This window comes from Anguilla rostrata, chromosome 2 (assembly GCF_018555375.3).
Source record: "Anguilla rostrata isolate EN2019 chromosome 2, ASM1855537v3, whole genome shotgun sequence".
Classification (NCBI taxonomy): domain Eukaryota; kingdom Metazoa; phylum Chordata; class Actinopteri; order Anguilliformes; family Anguillidae; genus Anguilla; species Anguilla rostrata.
Genome location: NC_057934.1, coordinates 37,224,870 through 37,248,845, shown reverse-complemented (window position 1 = coordinate 37,248,845; position 23,976 = coordinate 37,224,870). Strand labels below are relative to the sequence as shown.

Sequence of the window (23,976 nt, the reverse complement as noted above, 5' to 3'; positions counted from 1 at the left end):
CATTAGTGAATTGTCTAATTGACAATAAGGGAAAGACACATAAACATAAGGAGCAAAATGCTATCATAATAGACAATTTAATGAGGAACTGTTCATTGGACAAAACATGAGCACTAAATACATAGTACTAATACCACCATGTGCATACCAATGCATAAACAATCTACTTCCATTATGAAGGATAGTTGTACAGTATGTACAACTAATGATGAAAAATAATGCATCAAATGCTGTAGGAATCTCATAGGAATCAAAAGACATGCGTGATTTTCAGAAGATAAAAATTATTTTTACTCAAGTGAAACATACCCCATATGGATTTATCCATGAGCACTTTTATAAAGGACTTGGACACATTCAACATTTATTTTTTCACTAAATTCACAATGTATTAGCAATATCTTAATACATAGAAAACTGAAGAGAAAGTTAATAGAATGGACAACAGAAGCTGAAAAATATTTCAGATGTGCGGAGTAAGTCATGCATGGTCTTCTACAAACTGCCAATCCCTTGGGTAGTAATAAATGATGCAAGACTAGCAGGATTAAAAGCAATAATACTGAAAAAGATGGAATTATCTCCCAAAACAACAGTTTATTGTATTTTCATGGTGCACTCTTTGCAGACAATGAAAAATATCTTGTCATATGCTAACTACCTGTGGTGGTATGGTTCCCAGAAATTGCCCTTAAGCAATTTTCTTTAAGTAAAAGTACTTAGTGTCACATGCTTGACATATTGCGGACAAAGTACAATTGTGAGTCTCAAAAAAAGTAGTTGAACTGCATGAACAAAGACTCCAGAACTTCAGACCAATTATTCTGCATCTGCTCAAGGCCTTCCCTTTGGCTGTCTCTGACATCTCTATAGCCTTTCAGAAGAGTAACTATCAGAGTGGGTGGCTGCAATAAGAAAATCACTACACATCAAAATGTAGTCGCAATTCAAATATTTAAAACATTAAACACATTGTATTTTTTAGCAAATGTTCTAAATGCTATGGTTTCCAAGTGGTTGGATGGGTACACTGGACACAGCCTTGGTATTATTAAATATGGCTTTAAATGCCCTACATGTCTAACATGCTTTTTTAACTGCTATGTGTCCAAATAAATTTCTAACAATTTCTTATACTTTCTTTTTTGTTAGATGAGATTTCGCTTCAAGGGATTAAGCACATTGGATGACAGGGAATGTAAATAAACTACCTTTTCAACCTTCAGAATGATAAATGTTACCTCAAGCTTTCCTTTCTTGTCATGCTTTTCTTATTTGTTTGTTCGATACTTTTAGAGTAACCCTGTAGAGCACAATCACAAGATGCTGGCATGTGTGTTTTATCATTCCACAAGATAGGGAGGATTACCCTACGCTCACAAAAGTGCTGAAGGCAAAACAGCAGCTTAAAAAAGGTTCAATAAATGTGAAAACGTGTGGAAGTTGTCCTTCTTTTTTAATCATTTCACAAGACAAAAGGGACAAAATTCTATATTAAATGCATTACGTGCTAGTTTTATTAGGCATTGTTAGCTTACTTGCTTCAATATGTATTTATTTGTCTTAATTAATTTGGGATTTGAATGCTACTGTAATGCATGTTTGATGGATATGACTAGCATATCTTTCCTTTCATAAGGAAGAAAACTTTGGAGAAAACTAATTTTCAGAAGATCACATGAGGCAAATGCTCTGAAACTTCAGAGTAGAATTCATCGTCTACACTCGGAGGAACTTGGAAGAAGAACAGCAGACAGGAACACAAGTGTGACTACATTATCCAGAACACACTAATTAATGAATGTGCTTAAATAAATAAATAAATAGAATAAACATCACACTGCGGCTCTGTGAAGACTTTATGTAACTGTTGGGCCACATTCAATTCTCTAAAGACAAAGACTTGGTGGGAAACAAAGCAGACGCAGACACAAATAAATTAAGTCATTTAAGCAAAATTACCCTTCAAGTTTGTTCCTGAAGCGTGTCACAGATCAGTCACAGGGGGGAAACTCGAACAAGACAGAACCTGTGGTAACGTTGCAAGGATCCTACCTTAAACTTTATTTTTTATCCTTCATAATTTACTGGGAATGTTGCCATGTTCTTTCAAATAAATATCGCTTTGCAGGTATCCACTGTTTAGTCATAGATGCAACAGACCACTTGCTTTATTGCTGTGAATATTCAAACAAAAATGTTTTATAAGAATCGGCATTGCAGATATAGGGCTCTAGTTAATTCACCACTGTCCTTAATTAGTGCTAGTGTTTTACAACTGCATGCACTGAAACACCCACTATTGTGTTGTCCAACCTCTAATCCTTTTAATTTAATCTTGAACCACACAAACATTACATAGCTTCTCTGAACAGTGGGTTTCCGACCATTGTACACATTGTGTTCCACAGAAGATCCACTGTATGATTTGCCCAATGCTATTATACCTATACTCATGTCAAAGCTACGTATATAATAATACATTTCAAAATTCAGAAGTTCAAGCCTCAGCTATGTAATTAGCCATTGTTGACAGAATACACAGTGCAGAGGCAAACAGTTTGGTTTTTTAACTAGGGTAACTACAGCATTAGGTCCTCCTTACTACTGTATGTACCCAGTGCACTAAGGCTACCAACTGTGTCAGTCAATGAGGAATACACTTCTTCATCAATCAGCATCACCTCTCTTGTTGTGCTGTGAATCCTGGAATGTGGAAAAGAGTTACCTTATCACAAGCAAGAGCATCAGAGGAGTGCCAGCCCTTGAAGCTCTTGGTGATCCTTGTGTGGGTGGTGCAGTGATGATTTCAGATGTGCTTGAGACTAGCGATTCCAAACTGGGAGAAGACAGGGAAACACCGATTAAAAAATGGAAAAGAAAAATGTTATTTAAGCCACACGCAGTTATGTTGTCCTCAACAAAAACATTTTAGCATAATTAAATGCAATTTGCACTCAAAAAGATGAATAATGGCTTTTAATGCAGATGACAAAACAGATTGCTTATGCGGCCCATTTACTGTAGTCTCCAAACTGTGTTTATTGCACCCACGTGAGAATCCTCACTGTGCCATCATTAGCCCCTAACAACTCAACTGCTCTTCAGCGCTGATGTATCATACTGTTATGCTCTGAAGGGTAAGAAGGTTATGCGTTTGCAAGGCGGCAATCTAAATTGGGAGGCTGCTTTCCTGATGAGCATTTTGCTTTTTGTGTTCAAGTGTTGCCACTTGCAGCCAAGGGAGGGCTCGGAATTCACCATTACGTAAACCGCGTATGTTGTTCCGCAGAATTGCCTCGTCAACATGACCAGAGACCAACAGCAGCTTTATTAATTACACAGCCATGCATTATCCTTGGGTCCATTGTATGGGTGGCTTCTGAAGAGACTTGCCATATCTCAAGGACCCAATAAAGGTGACTGACTCTGCCCTTATCTTCAGGCTTGAAATAAACATAAAAATTAGTTCATCGGTGATATGTCATACTGTTTCTGCAGGCACTGCTGTTCAATTCGGCTCTCAAACGTGACACTGACTGGCTGGCTGTAGCAGCCACAATTAATTACATATGCATGAGGGCAGGGAGAGACGCTGTGACACTGTCCAGAGAGGACTGGGGTCACAACAAGACACTTGGTAATCTGTTAGACGTCTTTGCCATGACAGTGGGCTGCCAATTAACGAATGAAATGGAGGAGCCAGGTCACAGACAGTGATCCCGGACACAATGAAATTGAAAATCCTATCACCATATGAGTTGTATTTTATCTTCATCAGGGATACGGCTCCCACACAATACAGATCACCCTGCGCCAACAAAGGACAGATATACAAAAGATATATAAATCTACCATGTTGTGTCCAGTTCCACCAGGTTTTTCAAGAACAGAAAGGACAGTGTACAAGCCATCGCTATGATAACACAGGCTTCTTTTCAAAGTGAATATTAAATAAAGTACAAAATCTTCACTTTTTTTTACCAGCTTTTACATCAAAGATCATCAAAGCCTTGACACTTCACCATTATGTATTTGTGAATTCGCACAAACCAAGGTATGAACGTTCTCAAGTTTGAAAAAGTTCTAATTACATTTTGACACAATCTTGTGTTTGCTGTCTGTAGAGTGCTTTTTGATGGCACGTTGTCAGTGTTAACGAAAGGTGTGTAAATTGGCCTACCTGCATCATGGCAATGTTTTTTTAAATCCCTGAATGGTACACACAGTACAGAGTGTAATGTAAGTTTTGTAACAAACACTTATTTCAAATTATATGAGCAAAATTAATATTATTCCATAATGTTTGGGACAAATACTTTTGTTTTGTGATTTAGCTCTGTACTTATTAAATGGTACATACATTACCAACATACATTTTGGTTCCACCATGTAGAAATTACAGCACTTTTTTCCACAGTCCCCCCATTTCAGGGCACCATAGTGAGACTATGGGGACAAACAGTCGTTTCTGATTAGTCAGGTATGTTCAATGTTTCCTTAGTGCAGGTATAAGAGAGCTTCCAGTATCTAAACTTGTCTTGATTCTTGGCTTTTGGCTGCCTTCAATGCAAAGACCAGTGCTATTCCAATGAAAGTCAAGAAAGCTATTATGAGATTGAGAAATAAGAAGAAGAAAAAACTGCCATTGACAAAAACCAAACCTTAGGCTTACCAATATCAACTGTTTGGAACATCATTATGAAGAAAGAGAGCACGGTTGAACTCCGTAATCCCAAAACGGCCGAGTAGGCCAAGGAAGACCTCTACAGTTGATGACCCAAGAATTCTCACCTTAATGAAGAAAAACCCCCAAACACCTGTCTGACAGATCAGAAACACTCTTCAGGAGGCACTGAGTACTATCTGCAGAAAATTTCATGGACAGAACTACAAAGGATACACTGCAAGATACAAACCACTACTCAGCCACAAAAACAGGATGGCCAGGTTACAGTTTGCTAGGAAGTACCTAAGAGAGCCTGGAGAGTTATGGAAGAAGGTCTTGTGGACAGACAAGACCAAGGTTCACTTGTATCAGAGTGATAACAAGAATGAAGTGCGAAGGCCAAAAGGAACTGCCCACACTCCAAAGCACCCCCCTCATCTGTGAAACATGGTGATGGGGATGTTATGGTTTCGGCATGTATGGCTGCCACAGGTACTGACTCACTTGTCTTCACTGATGACGTACAGTAACAGCTGATAGCAGCAGCAGAAAGTTTCCAGAAGCATCTTATCTGCTCAAGTTCAACCAAATGCCTCCAAACTCGTTGGATAGCGCTTCAGCCTAAAGCAAGACATACTGATAAAGCAGCAGATTAAGATTCTTGACTGGCCAAGTTAGTCACCCAGTCTGAATCTAACTGAACATATGTTTCATATGCTGATGAGAAAACTTAAAGTAACTATCCCCGAAACAAGCAGGAGCTGAAAATGACTGCAGTACAGGCCTGGCAGAGAACCACCAGAGAACATACTCAGCACCTGGTGATGTCCGTGGGTCACAGACCTCAAGCAGTCATTGCACGCAAAGGACATGCCACAAAGTACTAAATATGAGTACTTTCATTTACACAACATTAATATATCCCAAATATTAAGGTGCCCTGGAATGGGGGCAATCTATAAAAAGTGCTGTAATTTCTACACAATGAAACCAAAGTGTATAAAAAATACCATTAAATAAAAGCTGATAATTTGCACTTTAATCACATGAGAATCGTTTCATTTCAAATATAAAATCGTTGGGTATTGAGCCAAATAAAGAAAAATATGTCTTTGTCCCAAAGCCTTATGGAACTTACTGTATGATCAAATTGAACAATACAAATGTTCCAATTTATATTTTCTTGGTGTTTGTACGCACTAAGATAAGATATTCCAAATATATCCATGTGTGCCAAAATTTGAGTGTTTTTTTTTTTTTCAAATATGGTTTTTTTAAATGTATTCAGTGGTACATGAGAAGTCATTAAAAACAACGAACAAACAAAATGTGCTACTCTGCCAGCAATAAACTGTGAGTTAATTGCATATTTACATTTAAAACCAGATTTAGGGGAAATCATGTATAAATCATGAAATCATTACCATTATCATGATCATCACTGGCTAAAATCCTCAGAGGACTGTTCAGATCAGAATGTTCTTCCCTACAGGTTGAAAATTGTCACAGGACTCAGCTTACAGCAACACTATTTAGACCCCATCAGAGGGCCTTTGCCATTACTGAAGCTGACACGTTCAAAAAAAAAAAAAAAAAAAACAATCAGGCAAACAACAAAACCCCACACTACTTCGGAAATCTGTCAGATCTCACATCCTGTAACGAGGGACACCAGTTAATCTATGTTTTCACTCCAACATTAACAAAGCACACCTCATTCAACAGCTAGAGATCTTATTGAGCTGATAATTAGTAGAGTCAGGTGTGCCAAATTAGGGTTGAAATGAAGACCTACAGAATGGTAGATCTCTAGAAACAGGGTTGAGCAGCATGTGACATGTGAACATACGGCATGTGACCCAGAATTATTCCATCGTGCATAAGCATCTAAATCTCTGTGTGGTTCTTGCAGGCATTGGTTTCAATCATAGACTGGCATTTTTATGTACAAATAACATTAATCATAGTCATGAACAAAGTGGAGTGCTCTGTCAGTAAAAAAACAAAAAAAAAAAACAATAAAAAAACAGAATTGAGCAGTAAACAGATGTTATCCAAGATGTGAGGGATGCATTGTTTAGTGCAAACATTACACCAGACATCCTGAATTAGGAATTTCTAACTAGACATGGCAGAAATGCTAAAGGCTTCTGACTCCAATAAAGAAAATACAGTCATAGACAAGTCAACAGAAGGCACAGAAAACAATGCACTGCACATTTTATTTAATCGGTGCAGAAAATCGCTCGCTTCCAATTTGCAGGCCGTTGTTTAGCTCGGTCGGTAAAAGCGGTGAGAGGCACTTGCGGTACACAAGTGAGCACCGCGGTCTCGGTTCAGTCTTGGATCTGACCCATGCCGGTGCTGACTGCGGCCGACAGGAACGATGCATAATTTAGCTTTGCGTCGCTCAGCGATACAGTCGGCGGGGATAGCATTGTTCGCTGCCCGTGGCCCGCTGCCTGCGCACGCGTATGAATGGGTCTCCTCTGCCCCTGCTGCACGCGTATGAATGGGTCTCCTCGGCCCCTTCACCCTCCCGGGCCGGAAGCAGGGGGCCCCACAGGGGCCCCGCATGAGCGCGCTCGTACGTAGTTCATAAATCTGGCATTCCAAACTCGGGTGGGACCGGAGACGCCAAATTAAAAAAATATAAGTCGTTCTAAAAATACAGCCTGTTCTTTGTGCACTGTGTGCCTTGATGCTAAGTCACGTCGCAGCCGTGGGGAGCATCATACAACGCCTCCTGAATTTTGAGGTTGACTTCAACAATATAACTGCTTTTGTCACAATTAATGCAGTTACATGTTAAAAGCATACAGTGAAATCCGCAAAGACTTCATGCAAAACGCAATTTAATTAACAAGTAATGCTCACGTTGTGACAATCACAGGTTGTATTTAGGCTAGCAATTTTGACAAAAAGGATCTTGTCTAATAAGATTTTCAAGAATTGCCAAAGCAGAAATTGGTGCTACACAGTATTATATAGTAAAATTCAGGCATGACTATAAAACTAGAAAACACTGACACTGGATTTCAGGATTTGAGGAGTAATGTAATTCTGAACTAGTTTCTGCACAGAAAAACAGGGACTGCATTGACATTCCGAGAGTTCTGGGACAGAGGCAAAAAAAATCATTCCAAATACTGCACAGAAAATAGCACTTGGCTATTCCAGCCAACTCCGTTGATGCAGAAAGATGAATCTCTCCCTCTAGACAAGTTTGCACAAAGAACTGCCAATTAAAGATGAAGGAGACTATTAAACAACTGATCATGGTCAAATCTAATCACAGTTTAAACCCTGTCTTTTTATTTCATTTTAATTAATTTGTTTCAGCCTTTCATTTTTGGGGAAGCCTACACTGCTGCAAAACACATCATTGTTATTATTAGTCCTAATTAATTTTTTTGCAGCTCGTCTAATTTCCATTTTTTATGTGTACACGTGTACATTATGTGTATTGGGAAAAATCTTTGCAGCCCAATAATAATAAAAATTATTTCCAGCATGACTGCAGTTCAAGAAACCAGCATGTGACATTGTGGGCACACTGCTGTCAATCATCATCTGTGTTTAATTAATGGCAATTAATATAGATTACTTGTAGATTACTGGGGAGGGGAAATGTGACAACTGACTGACAAGAAGGCTTAACCTCTTGCTGAGCTTGTGTGCCTTTTTTGCCGAGACCATCGACTCTGAGGCTGCAGTATGGAAGGCTTTCCCGCCCCCTCACGCTACAGCCAATCACACGTCACCAGCTTATGCACTTGCAAATTCAGCTACCGAGTGCAGCTGGAGATCATTTTAGTTTCATAATAGATTCTGTGGTGCAGCCGCTGGAGCAGTTAACTAGCCAGTTAGCTCATGCTAATGGCACTGCAAAGATGATTCTGCTTTTCAGTTTGCTTCGCATGTCTGCGAACCACTTATTTCTTGGTTAGCAATTATTTTGTTGCTTGCTAGCTTTAATTCAATCCAGTAAAGTTAGAGCACTAATGGCCACATGCATGCCCACCACTAGGGGGGGGGGTTGATGGTGCAGTCACACAGGGCCTCGCACCCATGAGGGCCTCATTCCAGGCAGGATTTTTTTTTTTTTTTCCGTTAAAGGTACACCCAGGGATTTGATGTCAGACACATGCAAACAGAGCAAAGATTGTGTAGTGAGCAACTGAATGAAAGTGACACCCGTTTCACAGAATTCTGTCTGACAAAGCATCACTATTCAAGTGTGAATCTTTACTCCCCTCCTTTGTTATAATATCTTGAGTATCCACACACATTACCAGAATTAAATAAACTTGGCAGCAAGGCAGGTGGTAGCAAATTATGTATAGACAAAACAAAATAAAATATAGCTAGTTTTAGGCATGATGTAGTAGCTCATGGATGATACAGACATTATTCAGGGAAGATATCAGCACAATGTTGTCAACTGAAGAGGTAGCTATTTTATTTTCTGGTGAATGTTTTATGATAGCATGATTTTAGCAGGAAAAAAATTATCTATTAGATTTAGCTAGCCAGCTATAATACCTCATCATTTTCATTTCTATTTTGAACTACCAAGCTAGGGCGGCATTGTTCGGATCCCAGGCTGGACGTTTCTAAGTTAGCATGTTCGCCCTGTTTCCTCCCTCAGTACAACGTAGGCTAATTGGCAACTCCAAATTGATAGATTGGTGACCTGTCCAGGGTGTATTCCTCCACTCGCCCAATGCACGCTGGGATAGGCTCCAGCACCTCCCACAACCCTGAACAGGGATAAGTGGGTGTAAATAATGGATGGATGTACTAGCTAGCAAGCTATAGTATAATTTTCTCAATAAGTGCCAAATAAATTAGTGAAACCTATTAGAAAATTTGTCTTGCACACAATAAGCACAACATAAAACATAAGAAAGAAGCATAACCCAATGCAAATCTATTGCAAAATGGCACCTCTGTATTCCAGGCAGTGTTTCCTGCCAGTGCAGCCTCTAATTTTTGAACAAGCTCTGGCATCGCACTTCTCATTTTGCTTCAACGTCACATCCCAGGGTCTACCTTTAATACATCTAGAAATGTTCATACATGACGTTTATTAGTTGATCAGATAGGCCCAGATCTACCATACTTGTAGACTGTGTAATGACATTAGATGGATTTGTGGAATCGTCCTTTTTTCCTATGCGTGACCCTATGTGATACATCAAATTGTGGGTCCATGGGTGCATTTGACACTGGGGTTTTCACATGGTGTAATTGTGGATGCTAAATGCACTTGTTCAACGTGGGATGCTTTATAAATCCTAGATCCTAATAATCATGCTTGTAAACTAAGCAAAATGGTAGTAACCATAGAATTCTATCGTTGTGTTTTACCTATCAGCAGCGCAGCACAGCCTCGCTCTGCTAGCTTTGCGCAGGGTTTGGCATCTCTGCCAGACGGCCCTGCCCACACGCTCTTGTGACCCGGGCCCTGATCAGAGACGGGGCTGTCGTTTTCACGCCTGATCTGTTTTTTTCCCTCATGTTCACTGTGTCACATAGTTGATAGAGCACACACCTCCAGTAGAACATGAACAAGATTTAAGATCAGGTTTCCCGTTGCTTTAATCAAAAAACCATGCATTGTTTTTAAAAATTACATTCATCGCACGGTGTGTGTCCAAAAGCTGGCATCTCTCATTCTTTTAAATGCCTTTTATAGATTGTAAGCCTGCAAAACAGTCAAGTAATGTTCCACAGCATTATCGAACATGATGTTCATGAGCAGTCCTAAGTTTATGTCTAAGGAGGGAGTTGTATCATCAGATACTGCAATTTATATTAACAATGTTACCAAAGTTCATGAACATAATGTAATATATATTCTTTGTTACCTCAATGGGCCTCTGCAGAAAGCAGTACATTTTTTATTTCTTCCCTATTCCTGGGAATTTTTATACAATGTATTGTATTATCTCGATACAAAGAATAACTAATCTGTCAGACTGAGCTTATACACTACTCAGGAAGATCAAAGGAAACACAGATGCCAACTGACAATGAATAGGCTTTAGAAACTGAATTGACACAGTAGTAGTCATTTTCTCTCTTTAATTAAATTTCATTCACATTGTGCCAGACTCTAATCCAGTGTTACAAATTACATGTCCACAGGAAGGAACCAGGCCCAATTTGTGTACAGACAGCACGCAACCGAAATGGAGTGACGGTCTCTAATTTCCCTTTGTGGTACAATCATGATTTTTCTTCTAATATTAATATCCACTGCACAGAACAGAGATAATGGCATAGGCCGAATAAAGCTCAGTCCAATTTTACAGCAGAGATACAGTTCAGTGATTCTGCTGCACTGAATTCCATCCCCCCATCTTAAATCAATACTCCACTATAGTTCCTCTTCCTTTTTTTCCTGTGACCTTTTGACAAACAGCACAAAAGTGCTTTGATGATTAAGCCAATTACTGCTAATGACTCATTCAGCTTAAGTGTCTTCCTATGGTATGAAGTGCCCGGAATGAAAAATGGTGGCCCCAAGAAACGAGATGCTGAGTCGACAAAAGAAAATAACGTGAAGTGTCCGTAGGACATACAGAGGAGTTAATTAAGTTGGCATACAAAAAACTGACCTTCAGCGTGCGCAGCCCCGGACTGCCGAATCTCAATCACTGAAAAAGGTTTCCTCACAAGAGATAATGCAAGAATATTGCCAGACACTCAGGTTAAACAAGGTAGACTTTTCAACAGCGGAAATATTATTTTCCACTTGTCTCCTTGTCATTTCGGGCCATTCTGGAGTAATAATAATACAAAATGAATGCAAATTGTATTGATTATTACTTGTTTGCAAAATTGGCTAGGATATGATAAAAGCATAAATGTGATGACAAAGGGCTAAGGTTAGGACAAGCTTTTCTATGCAGTGATTAAGCAGGCAACCAGTTTATCAATCTACAGTACAAATCGTCATAAAGAAGCAAAGGATTTTCAAACTCCGAAAATAACAGTCTTTCCCACTAAATGATCTGCAGTAACCTTGAGCAGGTTTCAGTTCCAGCTGAGCTCTTAATTAAATAGGTTTGATGAGCTGTTAATTGAATACTTGTCTGTATTTGACATCTCTTGAGTGTTGTTTAAGAAATGAAAATGCTGTTGAAATTCTTCATCATGAAATTAAAGTTTAAAAGTATTCAACATATTACTTGAGCACATTATATAGGACATATGTACAAATAACTATTGACTTATTTTAGGCCCTACCCCTATTAAAGTACTACAGTTATTTTGAGACTAATCTGTGTTCCTAAATTTAAATATATTAATAAATACTTTCAGCTTAATAAAAGCTTGGTTACATATCATTTTTGACTGAGACACTGTCACATGGATGCCTTTTAGAAAAACAGGACATGGGGAAAATTACGCAAGACAGTGCCTGAACCCACAATACGCAGCAAGTGACCTGAAAAAAAAAAGAACACTCACATAGTGGCAAAAAAAAACTCCCCAGTGAGAAGAAATCTCAGGAGGAACCTGGACATAGAGGGGAGGCTGCCCTCAACTGGCCAGCCCAGTGTCAATATTTAAAAAGTACATGGTAATACAGAGGTAATGGTGAACCTGTCCAATCCAGGTTATTGGGCAGATTAGAGCCTGGGCTATTAAACTAGCTAGTCAAATATAAAGACTGGAGTTTGTTGCACAGCTAATTTGGTTAAGGCACCATTATTCGGTGCGTGGACCTAATCCAGACAGTGCCAGTGCTGACTATGCCCGCTAGCCGCACAGGCCAATGTGCCATTGGAATGTTCGCTGTCCAGGGATCAGGGTTCAGTCGGTGAGAGGACCTGTATTTCCTTGCTCTCTAGCAACCCCTGCTGGCTGATCAGTCACCAGTGGACAGCTGGCCAAAGCTGCATATGAGATGTCTGGCTCTGACTCAGCTCTCTACGTGAGCCTGGCTGTGGGCTGAGCTGTGTTTAGATGTCTGCACTCACCTGAATTAACACTGCTCATCGCAGTATGAACACAGCTGTAAATAGTTAATTGCCCATTCCGAATGAGGGTGGTAATTGGACAATTTAAATAAAAATAAAGTTTGGTTAAGCAAAGAGATAGAAATGTACATTCATTTGCAGATCAGAAGGGGTGAAGGGAAGCATCTTGGCCTCCAGGTTAAGTCATTACTTAATAGTGCCTCCCCTATTAAACTAGTTTATTAGCTTTTTCATAGCCTCCTTCTATACAGCTTCAACCAATGAAGAATGTCTTATGATCTGAAATGCCCCAGATTGACAATAAAATGTGCAATAAAAATTATTGCACATTGAATTTAACATGATGATAAAATTTTGTTGATGTTACATCAAGTTATGTGTGGAAGTTTGGAAAATAACTACCACTTCATTACTGGAGGCATCCATTAACATAAGATGCTTTCCTTCTTATGATTGCATTTTTGTTATTTTTAATTTAGTGGACAAAAAAAATCTGATTGTTTTGCTGAATTTGTTTTCATTTCTTTTCAGTCTCGTCAGCCTCAGTTTCTTCTGCTTTCAAGCCTCTTTTTTTTTTTTTTTTACATCTTAAAGTTTTCTCCTTGAAGCAGAAAATAAATGATAGTGTTGTGAAAAAGTATTTGCCCCCTTTCTGTTTTCTTCTATTATTGCATATTTGTCATTCTAAATGGTTTCAGATATTTAGATAAAATGTAATATTAGACAAAGGGAACCTGACAATGAAGTCAACCGACAAGAGCTGCTGCAGAAGTCTAAACCTAGAACTCCAAAGATTGTGGGCTTCGGGACTGAGCACTCCGTGGATGGTGCTGTGTGTCTGCCAGTTGAGCGGGCAGAAGCAAGATTGCCATAAGGAGCAAGGAGCGCCAGCTCAACCCGCCACTATCCTATCCTCCATGGCACCAAAGAAACGCCAGTCCCAGAGAAAGGTATTGCCTACTCCAGACATCCCAGCTTCGGGGAGTAGGTCAGGCTAAACCCATTTTGCCCATACCATGACAGTGCAGAACACTTCCTTACTCAATATCCTAACTTTTAAGACATTCACCCCAGAACAAATTTGTAACTGGATCCAGTTGAGCAAGAGGTGCTGGAAGTGCAACAGAGCACACCAGATAGCTGAGTGCACAAAGATGAAGCTATGCAGCATCTGCCGGGATAGACATCTTCAGATCCGACATGAGGTCCACACCAAGGCAGCAAAGGAAGGAATCTGCATGTTGAGCTCAGTAGTTGATACCCTCTACGTGGACAGACCTGTAGATTATAGCCATGTCCTCAAGACTGTTAGGGTTCTCCTGTGGCATGAAGATTGCATGAAGGGTATGTTTCATCAGATGTGTCTTCTATCTGAGGACAAGCCTCTTCTCTGCTCTGTGTGACGTGACCTGAAGCGAGATGAACCTACAGACACCTATGAGTGGCAAGTGCTGCCCTTTGGTTCAACCTGCTCCACCTGGTGTGCGACGTTTGCTCTGCAAAAGCATATTGCTGACCACAGCAAACATGGTAAAGATGTCCGCTCCTTCGTCGAAAGGAGTTTCTACGTTGACGACTGCCTCCTAAGCATTCTATCCCTGGAAAAAGCAAAGAAGATAAGTTTGACAAGCCATGGATCCTCCTGGCCTCCAGTGGCTTTGAAATCAGCAAGTGGGCCATTAATGTTCCATGCGTCGTCAGCCACCTCCCACAAGAAGCCTGCTCTGACAATCCTGAAATCTGGCTTGCTCAAGATTGAACAGATGTCAAAGAGCCCACCTTAGGGTTGAGCTGGCACTGTCCCACCAACATGATTGGCTACAAACACCGGTCAGTAGAGTAGCCCAGCAACCATGTGCAACGTGTATTGGGATAGTATCGTTTATTCTCCTTTTCACGACTCATGCCAAAGCGCTTGTCCAGTAGCTCTGGGATAAACAGAGGGAGTGGGATGACCCGTTGCTTCCAGATGGCCTGCTCCAAGCTTGGAGTGCCGGCGAAAGACAGCTGCCAGACTTGTCATGTATAACCCTGCCTCACTGCCATGTTCCTGCCAATATTGACCAGCTAAATGTAATTAGAGATGTTCATGTATTTTGCGAAGCATCAGAGCGAATGTACGGATCAGCAGCCGACCAACATTCAGAAAATTGTCATGACAACGTTCGCCTGGCATTCCTGATAGCCAGATCTAGGGTCACACCTGAGAAGCAACATTCTATCTCGGGTGGAACTCTGCACAGCTTCGAACAAAGACAAGTTTGACACTAGACCAGTGGTCAGGCTGTTCATCCTCCCTGAACTCCCGGTTGAAGTGAATGACACCGGCCCAGAACTCCACTTGAGGATGCCGGTCTTTCTGTGGAGCACATTGTTCTATGGTTCCATATGGTTTCTATGGTCGTTGAAAAAGCTGTCATCAACGGCAATACTGCATCTTCCAAACTATGCGTGTAGGGCACGTGCATGCGAGTGAGAAAAGTTTATCAGTGACATTTTCATCGCAGTTTACGTTTGGCCCAGCTTGCCTTAACACTTACCTGTGTTCCCTGTGATGGTGTTGTTTGCGTGCATCCTTGGAAAGAAGCAAGCTTATCTCATACTTGTTCCTGCAGTTAATCATGTTATTCGGTAATTGGTTTTGCATGCAATTTAGATATTACTTCAGTGCTTAGCTACAATATCAGCCATTCATTTTTTTTGTTTGTTTAAATGTGGTTCTATTATTAGTTATATTATTATCGTAGCATTGTTTTTATCTTCTACTGCTGTTTATGTGAGGCAAATATTCAAAGTTTATGTCCACGTATATAGATAGACATTTAATGCTTTTATTTTTGTCCATGTATTTGGCACACTAACATACAATATCTCCCCAATGTATTTAAATGAAATGCTACATGCATCTAAGTCCACATTATACAACTGAATAATTGATGGGGCAGTCATTTTAAAGTTGACTCTCCATTAAAGGACAGAACAACAATGTTAACTATGCATGACTGTATGTGGTGGATTCAAGAGCGTTTCTTTTGTAAAACATGCATTATTTTTGGCCAATACTGTAAATATGGAATATTGGTTATTTGTACAGGCTGCATTTACCATGTCATAAGCATATAGAACCATAAACCTTTTACCTACCTCATCATAAGCAGACAAAATTTAATTTAAAATCTACAATTCACTTGAACTTGAAGTTGAGTTGAACTTTATTTAGGCGTAATGAGTAAATTTTTTACGTGGGATTCCATCACTGAACAAAAAAAAAAAAAACAGGAATGTTGAATAATGTATTCCCTCTGATGGGAGAATGCATTGTCTATGCAGAGGGTTGCATTTCGACTGAATTCCCATTCAATGGGAGGCTGATAATTATCTTTGTCAGCATGACATGCAAGAGTGCACTTCACATGAGATGGAAGAATGCAAAGTTCAGGTATGTAATTCACCTGAATTTCCATTAAATTAGGATATTTTAACCAAAACATGCCACAATATTTGGAATTACCTTTTTATTTCTATTTTCCCCAAAATATTGTTTACTATTTTAACTTAACATGTTATACTGAAATTCCCAAGATCAACATCCCATTGGAATGTTTCTGGGTATTTAACAGACACATTTTCGGACCTTTTGCATCCCTATTCAGGAGTTAGCACGGACAATATTATCAGCAAGATTCTGTAACAGAAAGGCATTACACACTGGTGGCTAAAGCAAAGCATGACCATTAGGCCACTGTCACTGGATGAGTTAAATACACAGAACTCTCATTCACTAATGGAAAACCTGCCTCTTACCATCTGATCAAGGTTTTACAAGGTTTTACGCAATAAATAGTTAAATTAAGTCTACCATATCTAGTAATTTCTGCATGGATAATCCTTAACACTTGTGCATTTAAAACCAATATGTTTAAATATTGGAATTGGAATGGGCCCTTATATTTCTGTCAGTGCTTCCCTATTTGAAAGTTTTGTGATCACACCTTATTTCTCCTGTGTCTCATATTATAATGAATGTATATTTTAAAAAGTTCTGGTCTTGAAAATGCATCAATCGTTGGTTTGGAGCCAAGTTCCTGAAGCCAAACTGTCTCGGTACAGTACACACTGCCTCGTCTGTGCTAAAAGTTAATTACCGGCAATTTTTATATTCTTATCATCTCATACAGTGTCCTCATAAGGCCTCAATCATGACAACACAACAAAACAAAAAATCATCGAGCTGAACTCTGAAGGGGGAAATTACAAGCTCCGCCATGAAATTCCCGTCTGCGCAACTAAAGTGCAACATTTTCACCTTGCAATCAATATTCACGCGCACACAGAAGATACTTAAAGATTTAAAATAAGTAAAAAGATCCAAAGGCAACAAGCAGCTATTGTAATAATGCCAGGAATTATTAGCGAGAGCATATGACATACAGTCATCTTATTAATGCTTTAGAACTGCACCAATTTCAGCAATCTGCATTCTAGACAGGGGTGTACCATTTTAACGCAGAGGACGGGAATTGTAATGATTCCGCACATGAGTTTGCCCAATACAGGAGTGAGGTATTGCAGTCAGTATATTAAAACAGTAGGCCCTATGGACGTGTGCAGTATCACAAGTATATTCAGTCTGCAGTAAAGTGCTTTTCATATTCATGAAAGTTGATCATGGATAAAAAGGTCTGGATTTAGCATACTGTAGTGCCTATTAAATCCATTTTGCAATTAGTATATGTAACTGACAAGGACAATAGCTATTTACTCATTTTGTAAAATCATACCTTTTATATCAACGATATCATCACATTTCTTAGTTAATTATACCATTTGGGTAAACAGAGTTCTAAATAATAACCACTTCAATTCAATTCCTCTTTCACAAACAGTCCCCCTGCCCACACAGCGCATTACTTATTAGTGGTCTGGGGGGAGACTGCTAATTACGGCATGCTGGTTTGGCAGATTCAGAAGCAAAGCCATTTCCCTGACTAGCCTCTGGTCTACAAGAACAAACAAATCATGAATTCTGTGCAATACAACTTTCCCAGCCTCTGAGGCTTATGGGTAAGTGCATCAAAACCTGTGTTGTAATTGTAAATAACAAGAAAAGGTGTTACTAATAACAGGTCCTACAAGTTGTCAGATAATTAGCATTTATAATTCGCATCTTTATATGTATCGACATCTGCGCGCATATGTCTGTGCATGTGTAATGCGAGTCTGTGAGTGTATGCTTGCAAATATGTCAATGCGTGTGTGGTTGTTTGTGGCTTGTGTGTGTGTGTGTGTGCATTTGGTCTGAGTGTACATTTGTTGTTGTTTTCCCATTTCATCTGAAATGATATGTCACTGTGACTCCCAGACAAGATTTGAAAATTGAACTACCATCATTATTACACACATTAGTGCCTCGAAATCAAGCCGCAACAGCCTTCATTCATACCCACAAAAATGTAGTGTAGCCTATATTCTCCCCCCTTATTAAAACCACTACATGCATCCCACACGTTGGTGTGAACTTTACAATCAGGGAAGCTGCCAGCCACTCCGCTCAGACGTGGGGTAAGAAGGGAGGCCGACTCTCCCTCGCCACCAAAGCACGTGCCCTGTCAATCCTCCTGAGCGCATCCCCGAATCTCACATCTACAAAGCATCTGACTCGGGCTCTGAAGTCTCCTCCAAGTTCAAGGAACGAAAGCACCGCGAGTAAGCTGCTGAAGCAAGCCCCGGCTCAGTAAAGGACTTTGTGCCGGATTTTAATTTCGGTGCTGTCACATATCTGCAAAGGGGCGATGAAGCAAGACTTACCAGCCTCCAAGCTGTCGACCAAGGCGGCTATTTAAACGAACGGTGTTTTTCCGGGGCGAAAATAAGCAACAGCACACACCGAATTTGTTTTCCCATCATTAAAACTCACAAAGGCTTTAGGAGCGGTGCCCTAACCCTCGGTGGCGTGAAAATACATTGACGTTGCGCTTCACGCCACGTGCTCATGCTTGGAGGAGAACAAACGAACGGGAAAATCCTCGCACTCCAACTCATACTTAGTTGCCAACACATTTTAATTGGTTCAATCTCCAACGGATGCATCTTGCAATTCCGTGAAAAAATAATTGATGCTGTCTTCAAACATGTGTGGTGATGTGCAAAGGTGGCCAATTACCATTAGTCATGGACAGCATCAATCCTGACTGTTTCAGTAGGAGGTTCCAAACAGCAGCAAACAGTTTCAGACTCCCAGTAAACATCTGAGACTGCAAACCGTTGCAGATGGCCTATTTCCTGACTGAGCGCTCACACTAAAAATCCCATTGACAGCTCAGCGAATTCCAGTGGTCTCCCTACATATGAAAGCTGCTTTGCTTGAAGGAAGGGTGAAACCAATGTTTACGCGGTCTGCTCACTGTAATTAAAATCGCAAGAGAAAATGAAAAGGAAAACCTTACATCTTTGCGACATTTCCAGAATAAACACAGGATGATATTCATAAGTCGTCCTGCGTCTTAGAGATAATCCTTTTAAAACAATATGAAACGATCGATGGATAAAAACCTAATTTCTGTTGCTCCATGACGTTTTTTTTCTGACAGGAACGTTCTGGAACAGAGCTTTGCTCCCACCCTCTGTCCATCACCCTGGCTTAATTAACGCATGGAGCGAGAGTGGCAGGCGCTGACATCCACACACATCAGAGAAAAGCAAAGGTGACTTTTTAGTTATGTCCTACGTCAGCCATTTCTTTCACCGGCCATGTCCAGCCAACTACACATTCCTTTATTTCAGATCAGTTCTCTGGATGTCTGTGGAAAAAGCAAATCCAGATCGCGGACTTCTTTCTGACGTTGTGATAGAGACATCAAAACTGCAGTCTCCAAAGAGCAGGGAAATCCACCATACTCCATCAGCCCATCGGATTATATTAAGTAATTACTTCAAATATTGAATTTTCCCTTTCACGTGCAATAGGACTTGACAGGTGACTATTGATCCTTCGCAGCGTGCTCCCTGGAACTGCCATAGCTACGAGCAATTCTCATTAATTCAAACTCAACGCACCAATTTACTCTGTAAAGGGAATGCATAAAACACCTGGCTGAGGCCGACTCCTGTGCTTACCTCATTAGCACTCAGCCTAGCAGTTTTCCCCCACCACCATCAAGAAACGGCAGGCAAAGGCGGCACTGCTGTTCTGTAACAACGCTACTGCAGCTGGACTTCAAATGGGCTTGAGCAAAAGGGCTTTTGAATGATCATCAGGTGTGATCAGTACGGACGATAAAACTATACGAAACGAAAATTGAAAAACAAGGTGAAATGAAGGTGACTCAAATTAAGTTTTTTGAGAGAAGATATCACTGGATAGGACCTCTGTTCACCCGAACCAGCCCGATGTTTACTGGATGCTCCACTTGTCAATCTGGAAGAAGTGCTTCCTCATGTATGAGGAAGTTGAGAAAAGAGGAAACGCAAGGCACAAGTCCGGGATGCTGACAACACAAAATGGCAGTGTATAAAACCATAGATTGCTCACTAGCTACAGCATATGTTTCACAGTTAGCAATATTACACTGGCAAGTGTAACTAGAAAGCCAACCAGACAGCAAGAAAATTACTGCCAAATTAACTTCTCTGTTTACTGTACTACTTTTTTGGGGCTAGAATATATCCTGGACAATTCTTCTTTTCACTGCCAATTGCAAAGGTAATTTCCTCACCTGCCCCCAAAGACCACAATTTTTGGGATAATTATTATGAATCAGAACAACAGAACAATGAGTGCAGAAGACTCTGTTGATGCCAGGTAGTTTTCCAAATGCAAGGTAAGCTCCCCCACATCCCCCTTTCTTTACCACCTCTTTAATCTGTCAAGAGACACTGCAGTGCAGCAAGTAGACAGAGAGCTCAAAGAGATTACATGCCAGTGCAATGATTGAGTAATCCTAGTTTTCCTGCGCGTGCGTCCCCAAGGAAGGCCGTTCAAAGGGTTCTTATTCCCAAAGGTTACATCATATTTCACACCAGCCAACTGTCAATGTCCTCCAGTAGCTGTAGCAAAAAATTATAATTTCAATTTTAATTTTAATTTTTTTGTGTGAAAGAGTGGGGGTGGATGGGTGTTCAACTGCACAACTGAGTTTGGAAGGTTCATCAGTGAAATATTTTGGAGTAATTTCTAAAGACAAGTCGACATCAACGTCAACCCTCGTTGCGGTTCTGACCTTACAGCAATCGAACGGTGAAATGAATGGCAGGCGCGTACTGTATCTCCCTGTACCGAGAGACGTCCTAATCAGCACTGTGAGTGACTGCTCCATTTGCTCGTGTCGAATGATCTTTTTAAAAATGCCAGCGATCGATAAGACGAGAAGGCGGCGTTCGCGTGGAGAAGAGCCCTCGGTAATATGCTAGAGTCTCCTTTCCTCGCCCGCTCGTCGAGCTCTTTGACACGGCGGCCGAGGACGAAGCCGACGTGTCACAGCGTTTGTTTCGTTCGACCTCGGGGGGGGGGGGGAGAGAAGCAGGAACTCGCAAGCTGGCATCTGCCTTCAAACAGAAGGTGACTCGAGAAGGAGAACGTGCATTTTAAACCCTGCGAGGAGAGGAGGAATGGCGAGCGAGCGCGGTTAATTTGCGAATGCGAAACGACGTGCGCTTTCCCCTACAGGCGCTTTCCAAGGTTTTGGCAGTGAAAAGCTTGCATTTGCCTTCAATCATAAACACTGCCATTTGCATTGAATTAAAATCCCTTCATTTGCATTAAATCATTTAACATCGCCTGTAAATGCATCGAAACCACAAAAAGAAAGGGACTCTGTTTGAGTATTTTTCTCTTTCTTCTAGCATTCCCCTTTTCTTGAATATGTAAATATGTAGTCCTTATGCTGGGTTCTGTGATTGGATGAGCCAGAAGCTTTGATTGTAGGCTTCCCTGTGTAGGTGGCAGTAAGGATCAAACGGAGTCATTTGACTGAAGGATCTCTGTAGTGTTTGTGGCAACACAACTGGAGACGTGCTCAGATTTTTAAGTCTGTAAAAGATCACACACAGAGGAATAATGCATTTCCTCCAGCCACTGGAAATTATGCAGTCCTACAAGGCAAAAATGTCACTCACTACTCATCTGTAATTAAGTCAATTCACAAGCTAGCCTTCAGAGTGGGGTCTGATTCTAGCTATAAAAGGCATGGACATCACATTTAGGCCCCACCCTCAGACACTCAGATCAGGTATAATTCTAAACTTTGAAGCATGAAACACCTCAATTTACAGCAGAAGAGTTTTTTTACTGCAGGCAGATTCAAGAAATTACGGAAGTTTGGGTGTTTGAGGTCTTATGCAAGAAAATTCAATTCAAGCTACTCCGTTGGACAGAGATGTTATGTTTCCAGACACTATACTGTACATTGAGCAGGTTCATTTTATAAGGGTTATATGCAATTATACACATAAAATTAGTTTTATATTGTGGAAATGTTTCTGCCCTTCTCAGTTCTCAAGCAGCACAAGCTGTTCACTCCCAAGGACCTCAGAAAGCCATGCCACAGTTTCCTTGAGCGCAGGTAGCATGAGCATGGGGAATAGTTCCAGCCGAAAACAAGATTACATGTAATTCTTTGAAGAATATTCAGGTAGCATACACATGCAATTTTTGTAGACAAAGCTCCACTGTACAAGCTTTGGGGTTAATATGAATAATATCATCCAGAATAATATAAAAAGTATGCAATCCCTTACTTTAATAAAGCAATTTATCTAAGCATCTGGATTGGTATTTTTCAGAAAATTGGTTTGGGCAAATGTAATTACTTGAGGTCTGAGGCTCACTCCTGTTCTGCAGCTTTTCTCACCCTCTTCCTGTAAATCCCTATTTTATTAATCTTCGCTTGTTGGTTTGCCTGTCTAAACAAGCCCATCATTAACCAGGAGCAGCCCAAACCACCCCCGGGCAGCCCAGCCTGCCTCACCAGCTGTGAAGAAGCGCACCACTGAGCAATGAGATCAAACAGAGAACTAGCGCCAACTGCCGGGGTCTGTCTGCCCAATTTAGGCCTGGATCAAATGGGGGAAGCAGCCTGCCCACATGGGCACGAAGAGCCCTCACTGGCTGACACCCCCGCCACGTTCACAAACTGCTCCAGTCCGGTCAGTTCTGCTTGACTGCTCTGCAGATATTGGGGGGGGGAAGCCAAGCTCAGAGGATAGGAGCGTGAGGACATGCACCCGAAGGTGCTTCGACTGTCAGAGCTCAGCAACGCATTTCAGGGTTAGTCAAGGCCGGAGAGGTACTAAGCGAGCCCGCCCCAACAGGTAATGAGTGTTGAAAGCGAGTGAGAAACGGGCATGCCCTGGAAGAGGACCCCACGCGTCACTCTGCATTATCTTAGCTCCAGATCTACACGCACGTAACCGCATGAATATATAAAGATCTAGCTTCCTCCTCGTCGGTCCCTTCAGGCCTGAAAGAGCTGCAGCTTGCTCTGGGGCATGGAAATAAAGCAAGAAACAGAATGCAAAGATGCTCTTTGTCGAGGGAATCTTGGGAGTTGTGTATGGGCAGTGGATCCTGCTTATTAAAAATACATTGGGCATGTTGAAAAAAGCAAGCATTTTGTGTTTGTCAAAGACAGAAAATTCATAAAGGGCTCCAAAGGTGATCCCTATGGGCTCACCTGCACAAACATTGCTCCATATTCCTGATTATAAATACTTTATGTCAGGAGTCCCCAACCTATGGCCCGCAGGGGGCTGTTGTAGAATCAAGAGCTACATAGAATTCTTCAAGGATGTAATGACTGGAAGTGTCAATGGTAAATTTAATCTGTGCCTGCACACTCAACCACAAACAATTGCAAAGTTATTTGCAAGAAACTGGGGCACTGTATAACTTTCTGACTTTCTGAACGCACTAGAGTGCTCAACAGCTTTTTCGACCTGCACACATAAATCTAATCCATTCATGACTGAAAAAGGCAAGCCTATTAAAGTACTTCCTAATAGCCAGTGGCTACGAAAGCTTGCTTCTTTATCTGATCTAATGCAGCATAAATGATCTCAATATTAAACTGCTGGGCAAAGAGAAGCCTATCTGTAATTTCCATAGCTATGTGAAAGGGTTCAAAGTGAAGCTGCTACAGGTCAGTAGGCAGTTAGCCAAGGGTGAATTGGATCATTTTCTGGTGTGTGCATCTCCCAAACAGAGGTGAACTCTGGCACAAATTTTCCAATGGACATGGCAGCGCAAAAGCCTGCATTGCAACATGAGCACTTTTGAGACAGATTCCAAGATTTCCACTAACATGATGCTGATATACG

The 23,976-nt window shown here is 40.8% G+C and overlaps 1 long non-coding RNA gene across 3 annotated transcripts in view; it reads right to left on the bottom strand.

Annotated features, from left to right (window-relative positions):
* Positions 1 to 23,976, bottom strand: part of LOC135247944 (uncharacterized) — a 131,162-nt gene that overhangs the window by 70,343 nt on the left and 36,843 nt on the right. For all 3 annotated transcript variants that reach the window (XR_010328332.1, XR_010328334.1, XR_010328333.1), the window contains one exon: positions 2,729 to 2,839. This is a non-coding gene — a long non-coding RNA (uncharacterized LOC135247944). The remainder of the gene's footprint in view (positions 1 to 2,728; positions 2,840 to 23,976) is intronic.